This window comes from Neofelis nebulosa, chromosome 3, assembly GCF_028018385.1.
Source record: "Neofelis nebulosa isolate mNeoNeb1 chromosome 3, mNeoNeb1.pri, whole genome shotgun sequence".
Classification (NCBI taxonomy): Eukaryota; Metazoa; Chordata; class Mammalia; order Carnivora; family Felidae; genus Neofelis; species Neofelis nebulosa.
The window spans coordinates 52149083-52157113 of NC_080784.1; the positions used below are offsets into that span (position 1 = coordinate 52149083).

At 41.7% G+C, this 8031-nt stretch overlaps 1 pseudogene; it reads right to left on the bottom strand.

The window, feature by feature from the left end:
* Positions 1–5087: 5087 nt before the first annotated feature.
* LOC131506091 (large ribosomal subunit protein uL11-like) lies at positions 5088–5675 on the bottom strand (annotated as a pseudogene).
* Between the last annotated feature and the right edge of the window lie 2356 nt (positions 5676–8031).

The window sequence follows — 8031 nt, forward strand, 5'->3', positions numbered from 1 at the left end:
ATGGTATCCCCTCTTGTTTTTCAGTCTGTTGAACTGTACCTTTGGTAAGGAGTGAACCATCCATGTCTCATAAAATATTGCCTTCAACTTTGGTGTATAAAAAAGTGAGATACGAGGGTATATAGCTTTGTACCCTCAAAGGCCTTTGTGTTCGTTTATTTTGGGCTCCATTTCATTCTAGGGTTTGGGCTTTCCTGTTTTTCCTCTGCTGCTTCCTTTACTGGGAATAATTCCTTTCCTTCTCTTCTCCATGTAGTGAACTCCTACACATACTTGAAGAGCCAACCCACTTATCACCTGCTCTCTGAAACCTTCCCCAGCTTCCCTGGGCATGAAGAACTCCACTTTTGCTGATGGACGGCTACCACGTTGGATTGTTAATAGTTTCTGTGAGATTATAAACTCCCTGAGGTCTCATTGCTCTCTATATCCTCATTATCTAGCCCAGAGCCTGCCAAGTATACATAAATGATTGAAGCATGAAGCACAGAAAGTCCTTCATGGTGAACGGACTTCGTTTCTTTTTGTTTTTCTGTGTGGAGGGACTGAGAGCAACATTTCCGGCCTCCCCTTGCTCTGCTCCCCATCCCCTTCATGTCTCCCCAGGGGAGGAGGAAGGATACCTCTGATTAGCTTGGGCTCCTTGGTCAGTCTTCATGCAGTTGGACTTGACTGAGAGGTGAGTTTAATTCTGGGGTGAAGCATGAGGAAGTTCACTGTGGCCCTGCACCTGAACCAGCTGTTATCAGTAATAAGTCTGACAAGCTGATCTCAGTCTGGCTGACTCCCTGTGTCTCTTTCTCAATTGGTTCCTGACTCAGGAATGGAAGAGAGGCATTATCTATTGCTCCCCTGCTAAACCCCCAACATCTGACATTTGTACAGTGCTTTTCAGTTTACAAAGCACTTCCACATCCATTATTTCGAGGGTTGTAAATAAGGTAACAAAGTGCTGTGGGAGTTTTGGGAGCAAGTGATTAATATCAGCTGGGGAAGCCACAGCTCACATGGCGCTGCGTGTCTGTAGGCCTCGTTTAGCACAGGTGTCTGGCTGAAAAGTCTCTGAATTCTGCCCCTTCCAAGCCTTTATAAAAAGAAGGAAACCAGCAGGGGACATTAGCCTATTTCCAGAATTTGCCTTATCTACCGCCTAGTTTGCTTTTTCTGATCCCCTGCACATCTTGTGTGTCTTCCCCCGAGTTCTGACGTCTATTGGTTATTCTCTGTTATTTCCAGTTCTTACCTCGGGAGGCCCAGGCTTTGTCAATCTCTTTGGACATGCTACTGCTCCGTGATCTGGCATCCCTATGGGTCAGGACCTGATAATCACTCTCTAGGATCATGCTCTGTGACCATTGCTCCTTTCCCCAATCTCACCACCATAAAATCAGCTGGCACAGACAGCTTCGAGCTCTAACGTTCTATCATCATTGGCCTTAATAGCTTTAGAAGCGACTGGATCTCTTTGCTCAGTCACAGCAAAGGCCTCATGACATCAGAGGTATTGTCACATTGGAGGCACACACCGGGTGACTTTGTAGATGCCAGTAGTTTTCCCAGGATGTGGGTCCACCAACAGACACTGCATTGATGTGGATGTGCTAAAAGGCATTTTGGAACAAACAGCTTCCACAAAAGTGCCAAATTCTAATTGACATTGTTTTTCAAAGTGTTAGAATATAAATTGAATTTCAAGGCAAAGGGAAAAAAATTAGAATTGGAAGTAAGAAAGTGAATTTGCAAGCAGAAATGAAATGAGTCAATCTAATTTCAAAGTCTGTCCTGAACCAAGGGTAAAATAACAAACAGTGTTTGTGAAAAAAGAGAATCTAATATTTATAAGGGGTTCAACATCTAAGGGATGATAAATTGCACTTGAGAGGAAACGCTGCATTAGATAAATTTTATCTTGACACTGAACCCTTTAACATGCCTGTAGAGCTTGTCTTGTACATCTGTTGTAGCCCACATACCAGTCTGTCCCTGGTAATCACCGAAGGGTTATTTTGCTGAGAAAAATCTGTTTGACTTAGAAGCTGGAAGAAGGGAGAGGCAAGCACAGAGATTGGAATCTAAATGAGTAACAGAAAAATTTCAAATGCCACCATGGCAGGAAAAAGATGAACAAGTCTATGATAATTGATGCCTCTTCTTACATCCAATTCCATTCTATATGATCTCCAAACACATTCTTAGCCTGGTTTGACATCATTTATGTCTGTTTGGAATCACAATAGAGAATGTGACAAAGGAAGTTGAAATCAGTGGAGTGCATTGTTGGGTGAAATTATCTGTGGAGATACAAACCCATGGAGATGGGACATGAGGTGGTTCTGTTTCACTGTGGGCCCTAAGTACCTGTGGGTCTTCTTTGATAACAGGTGTTGATGGGACAGAAGAACAAGGAGAGAAGGACAGAGTTCAAGGTTGGGAGTATATAGGCTTGGGTGGGTAGGGAGTTAGGGGCTAACTGAAATCATGTGTGTGTCTGTGTGTATGCGTGCATATATGCATGAATGCCTACAATGAATGTAGAGTGAAAATCGGAATCTAATGAGTGGGGTATGTAGTTGTGGTCGGGTGAGGTTATGGCCAGCAGTTTCTGTTATAACATCTCCTTTCTTTGCTTCATGATTCAGCTTCTTTAGTTGGTGATTGACTTCACTCATCAAAGCTTCAGAAGGGACATGTAAGACAAGGCACTTAATGCAAATAATCCAAACTATGCCTTTAGGATAATCTAGGTAAAGGATAGACATTAACCAGTGTTTGTTTAATATCAAGTATGATAGTTTTATGAGTGCATTTTAATTTTACATATAAATAATGAGATGATCGTGATATTTTCTTACCTTATAAGTATTTGCTGATGAATATTTGATTTGACACTATAGATATTAAATTTTTTTAAAATGTCATTGAGTTTTGAGAGAGAGAGAGAGAGACAGAGTGTGAGTGGGTGAGGGGCAGAGAGAGAGGGAGACACAGAATCTGAAGCAGGCTGTCAGCACAGATCCTGACGTGGGGCTCGAACTCATGAACCGTGAGATCGTGACCTGGGCCGAAGTCAGACGCTTAAACAATTGAGCCACCCAGGCACTCCAATACTATAGATATTAAATAGATCTGGATTCGAATCCAGTTTCCACCTTACCTTGGGAACTTTGAGTTCTTTGAACCCAGTTTTATCATTTGGAAAATGGGGATAAAATCCACCTTGAAGGCTTCTGATGAGTATTGATTACATGAAAAAAATTGTAAAGAACCTAGAACACATTAGGTGCTCATTAAATTCCCTTTTCCTACATTCTGGACAAATAAAATTTGATTTTCTTAAAAAGAGAAAAGTGTCAAATGGTAGATTTTTGTTTCAAAAGTCATTTTTGTTTAGACCTTAAATATTTGATCAAGGCACTTCATCCCAAATCTTCAAAGTAAAAGTAATAAAAAATACTATATAATTCTTTTGAAAATAACTGAAAATTTGAAGAAAAGTTTCAAGAATAGGAATAGTACAAAGAAGACCTGATTACATTTTATATGGATTTGCCTTTACTTAACATGTTACCTCATTGGCTCTATCATTCTCTCTTTCTCTCTCTCTGTTTGTATACACATATACATATATATATATATATATATATATACACACATTTTTTTTCTGAACTGTTTGAGAGTGTGTGGCATACATCCCAGTCCTTACCCTTCAATATTTCAATGTATATTTTCTAAAAATAGGATGTTCTCTTATATTACCACAATACAGTTATCAAGCTCAGCAAAGTTAACATTGATAGAATACTTTATAGCTAATCTCCCATCCTAATTCCAGTTTTGTCAATCAACACAATAATGTTTTTTACAGCATATTTCTTTTTTTTCTGCCAGTATAGGATTGGTTGCTGCATTCAGTTGCCATGTCTCCTTTAATCTGATTAACAAAAATTATATATTACCATTTATTTGATCATTGATAAATGATATACATGGCTGGCTAATTTATTTATGATTTAAGTAACAGTGCAATAGAGTAATCAACATAGCAACAATTTTAAACTCATCTGCCTAGCTTTCGAGTCCTCTGTAATCACCCCTCATTTTTTTAAAAGTTTATTTATTTATTTTGAGAGAGAGAGAGAGAGAGAGAGCGCACAAGTGGGGGAGGAAGAGAGAGAGAGGGGGAGAGGGAGAGAATCCCAAGCAGTTTCTGCACTGTCAGTGCAGAGCCCAAGGCAGGGCTTGAGATTACCACCTAACCCGAGATCAAGAGTCAGGTGCTCAACCAGCTGAGCCACCCAGGAACCTCTGCCCTTACTTTAATTACCTATATGCTGCTCTGCTATGGTGGCAGCACCTTGTAGCTGGAAAAACACAAGCTTGGGGCAGGTGCTCTGGGTGTGAATCCTGGCTCTACTGCCTTTTGACTACATGGTCTGTAACAAGTTTCTTAACTTCTAGCTCCTTCCAAAAAACTTGTAGCTATTCAATTAATAATTGAGGAACCAATAAATAAATCTAGTGCATAGGCTTGGTAGGAAAATCAAATGCAATCATTTGCCTAAATGAGCCCACAAATGTTCTTGGCACATAGGAATTTCTCTGAAAAGGTTTATTCTTTTGCCTTCCTCCTTGCCGGAGCCTGGTTTTTGCTACATTCATTCCTGCCTCCCTAGCTTTGTTCACGCAGGTCCCACTTCTGCCTCTTTTTGAAGCCTACCCAAAGCCCAAGTATTTGTTAAGATTCAGCTCTACTTTTTTTTTTTAATTCTTTTTTAATGTTTATTTATTTTTGACAGAGAGAGAGAGACAGAGCATGAGCAGGGGAGGGGCAGAGAGAGAGGGAGACACAGAATCTGAAACAGGATCCAGGCTGTGAGCAGACAGCACAGAGCCTGACGCGGGGCTCGAACTCACAGACCACGAGATCATGACCTGAGCCGAAGTCCGACGCTAAACAGACTGAGCCACCCAGGCGCCCCCCAGCTCTACTTTTTTTATATTCGTCATGAAGTCCTCATTAATCTCAGTACTCTCTCTACCTTTGAAGACTTTATGATCCTTTATTGAAATATTTTCCTTTGTAGTTCTTAACTAGCTGGGCATTCCCCTGCGCCACTGTCGATGTCATCTATGATGTCATAAGGGTGGTGGCCACCAATATGGCAGCTCACAGATTGGGCAGTCCCCAGGATCTTTCTAGTGATTCCAGACAGTTCTCTGGCTAGAGATCGGTGCTGCGTCTGTCAGGCAATGTTGATAATCTTGTCGGAAGGGATGTTTCCGCTGTGCTTGATGTTTTTCTGCTCCTTTCTGTATCTTGGCAGTTCCTTGAGGGCTTTGATCATCGGAGCAGGGCCCGAAGGTACCACTTCAATCTGGGCCTGTGTATTCTGAATGGTCACTTTCACTGTCATCCTCAGACCCTTCCCATCACCAGTTGCATTGGTGATGTCATCACAAACTTCTTTTAGAGACAGACCCAGGGGACCGATCTTCGGGGCCAGGGCAGATGTGGCACGGACTGCCCCACCTGTGCACCTCAGGTATATGCCTTTGATCTCTTTGGAGTCGAACTTAGGCAGTGTGGTGGAGGCGGCTAGCGTGGGACGAACCAGGGTTTGGGATAACCGAAGAGAGTTGCACCTAGGCCTCCTCCCAGCCAAAAGCCTAAAGTGAATGAGATATTAGACACTAAAATTTAGGGGTCCCAATAAGGCCATAAACAGAGAGAAGCTCTCACATAAAGAAAGGAAAACACTCAACAGTTACTGAGCAGTGATGAGTGCTTTCCCTGCACAATTATGTTTATCCTCACAATGGCCTCAACAGGGAGGTCTTCATAGTCCTATTTTGCTGATGAGAAGCCTTTGGTGCAAGGTCACAGAGCTGGAAATGGCAAAGGTGGATTTTGAACCCATGGTTGGTTGCACACTTCCTTTTAGGTTGGATTGCCGCCTTCACTGACATTTATGTTAAAAAATATTGGTTTTTAACTCACGAGTGATAAGTCCACATTAAGTTTTTGAGAAACTACAATGGTAGCAGAGATGGGCATATCTAACCTCTCGTTCAACATAAATTAATTTTTGTCCCCATGAGTCAAGGTAGCCTGTGGTTTACTCAGTGTGACTCAAAAATGACAGTTTTATGTGCTTCGGAGGGAGAACTGGTTGACTAATGGGTAGTTCAGAAACCTTTTACCCACAAAGAGCTCAATAATTTCCCACTTTAAAAGTGTCACTTGCAGGTATCAGTTAACGACCAGCAATGGCTACTCAACAAACAGGCATTTATGATGAGTGCTTCAGTGTGAGAAGTTGGACAAAATGACCTCTTGGGGCCCTCCCCATGGATGTAATCAATCTCATCAAACCTCAGGCTCAGTTGGAGGCCAGAGTGGAGCACTGCTCTCCTGTTTTGAGCTGTTACGTTCCTGTTTTGAAGGAACACACCTTATCTCCCCAACTGGGAGGTTCTGTGAGGGCAGAGACTTGACTTTTCGTTTTTCTCCCAAAGCAGCAGGTACAGAATTGAGCACGTAGTAGGTACTCAGTAAACACTAATTGAATGATTACTTCAAGATCTTGTAACTCCAGATGCTTATAATACGGGGACACTTAAAGCGGGGTCAGAGCAACAGGGGACTCTAAATAATGGTCCTGAAAAGCCATTACAAAATAGATTGGGCAGACTCCCCAGTAACAGACAACATTTATTGCTTTAGAGATCTAGTAGCCACTTTGTTATTGTTGTTGTTAAACATGGACTTAAGTAAAAGAATAGGTCTCTTTTCTCAACTCTGATTCTATTTTGGTCTTAACCCTGACAACATGTGATACAGAAATAAGCCTGTCTTTGTCCCTAATAAAGGAAGTTTCTTGAGTTAGAAACACTAATCAGTTTTAGCAGTTTAGAGATGTGTGAGCCAGCATCAAGATTTTTCATAAGCAGAAGTATGGGACACCTTTGTAAAGAAGATAGAGTAAAACTAGATCATAAGCTCTTACTCCTACAGTACCTGATGGAATGAATGACCACGTTAAAAAGTCAAAACAAGGGGCGCCTGGGTGGCTCAGTTGGTTGAGCGTCCAACTTCAGCTCAGGTCACGATCTCATGGTTTGTGAGTTCGAGCCCCGCGTCAGGCTCTGGGCTGATGACTCAGAGCCTGGAGCCTGCTTCCGATTCTGTGTCTCCCTCTCTCTCTGCCCCTCCCCCATTCATGCTCTGTCTCTCTCTGTCTCAAAAATAAGTAAACATTAAAAAAAATTAAAAAAAAAAGTCAAAACAAAATAAAACACCAGAGAAAGTTTTTTAAAAATGATGAGCAGCATTTAAACAAGAAAAAGTGTATTATTTTCTTTATATTTGATCCTAATTTTATAAAAGTATTTCTTATATCCAGTTTATTTAAAATTTTTTAACTGTTTATTTATTTTGAGAAAGGGAGAGAACATGTGTGTGAGAAGGAGAGAGGCAGAGAGAGAGGGAGAGAATCCCAAGCAGGTTCTGTGCTGTCAGTGCAGAGTTGGACGTGGGACTCAAGCCCACCCACAGTGAGATCATCACCTAAGCCCAAACCAGGAGCCAGACGGATGCTTAACCGCCTGAGCCACCCAGGCGCCCCTATCCAGTTTATGCACACATGGAGAGCTGCTGAGGTGATGTGCACTTTAATATTATGGGGCGCCTGGGTGGCTCAGTTGGTTAAGCGTCTACCTTCGGCTGAGGTCATAATCTCACCATTCATGAGTTCAAGCCCCACACTGGGCTCTCTGCTATCTGTGCAGAGCCTGCTTCAGATCCTCTGTTGCCTCTCTCTCTGTCTCTCCCCCGTTTGCACACTCTCCCTCTCTCTCTGTCTCAAATATAAATAAAACCTTAAAAAGATAATTAATAATGATTTATTTCATGTGGTGGTGTTTGAGCTAAAACTTCACATTTGCATATTCTACATTACTTGAATTCTTTGCTATGTATATACATTACCAAAAAGTCAATATATATTTTGAATGCTGCATTAGCAACTTTTC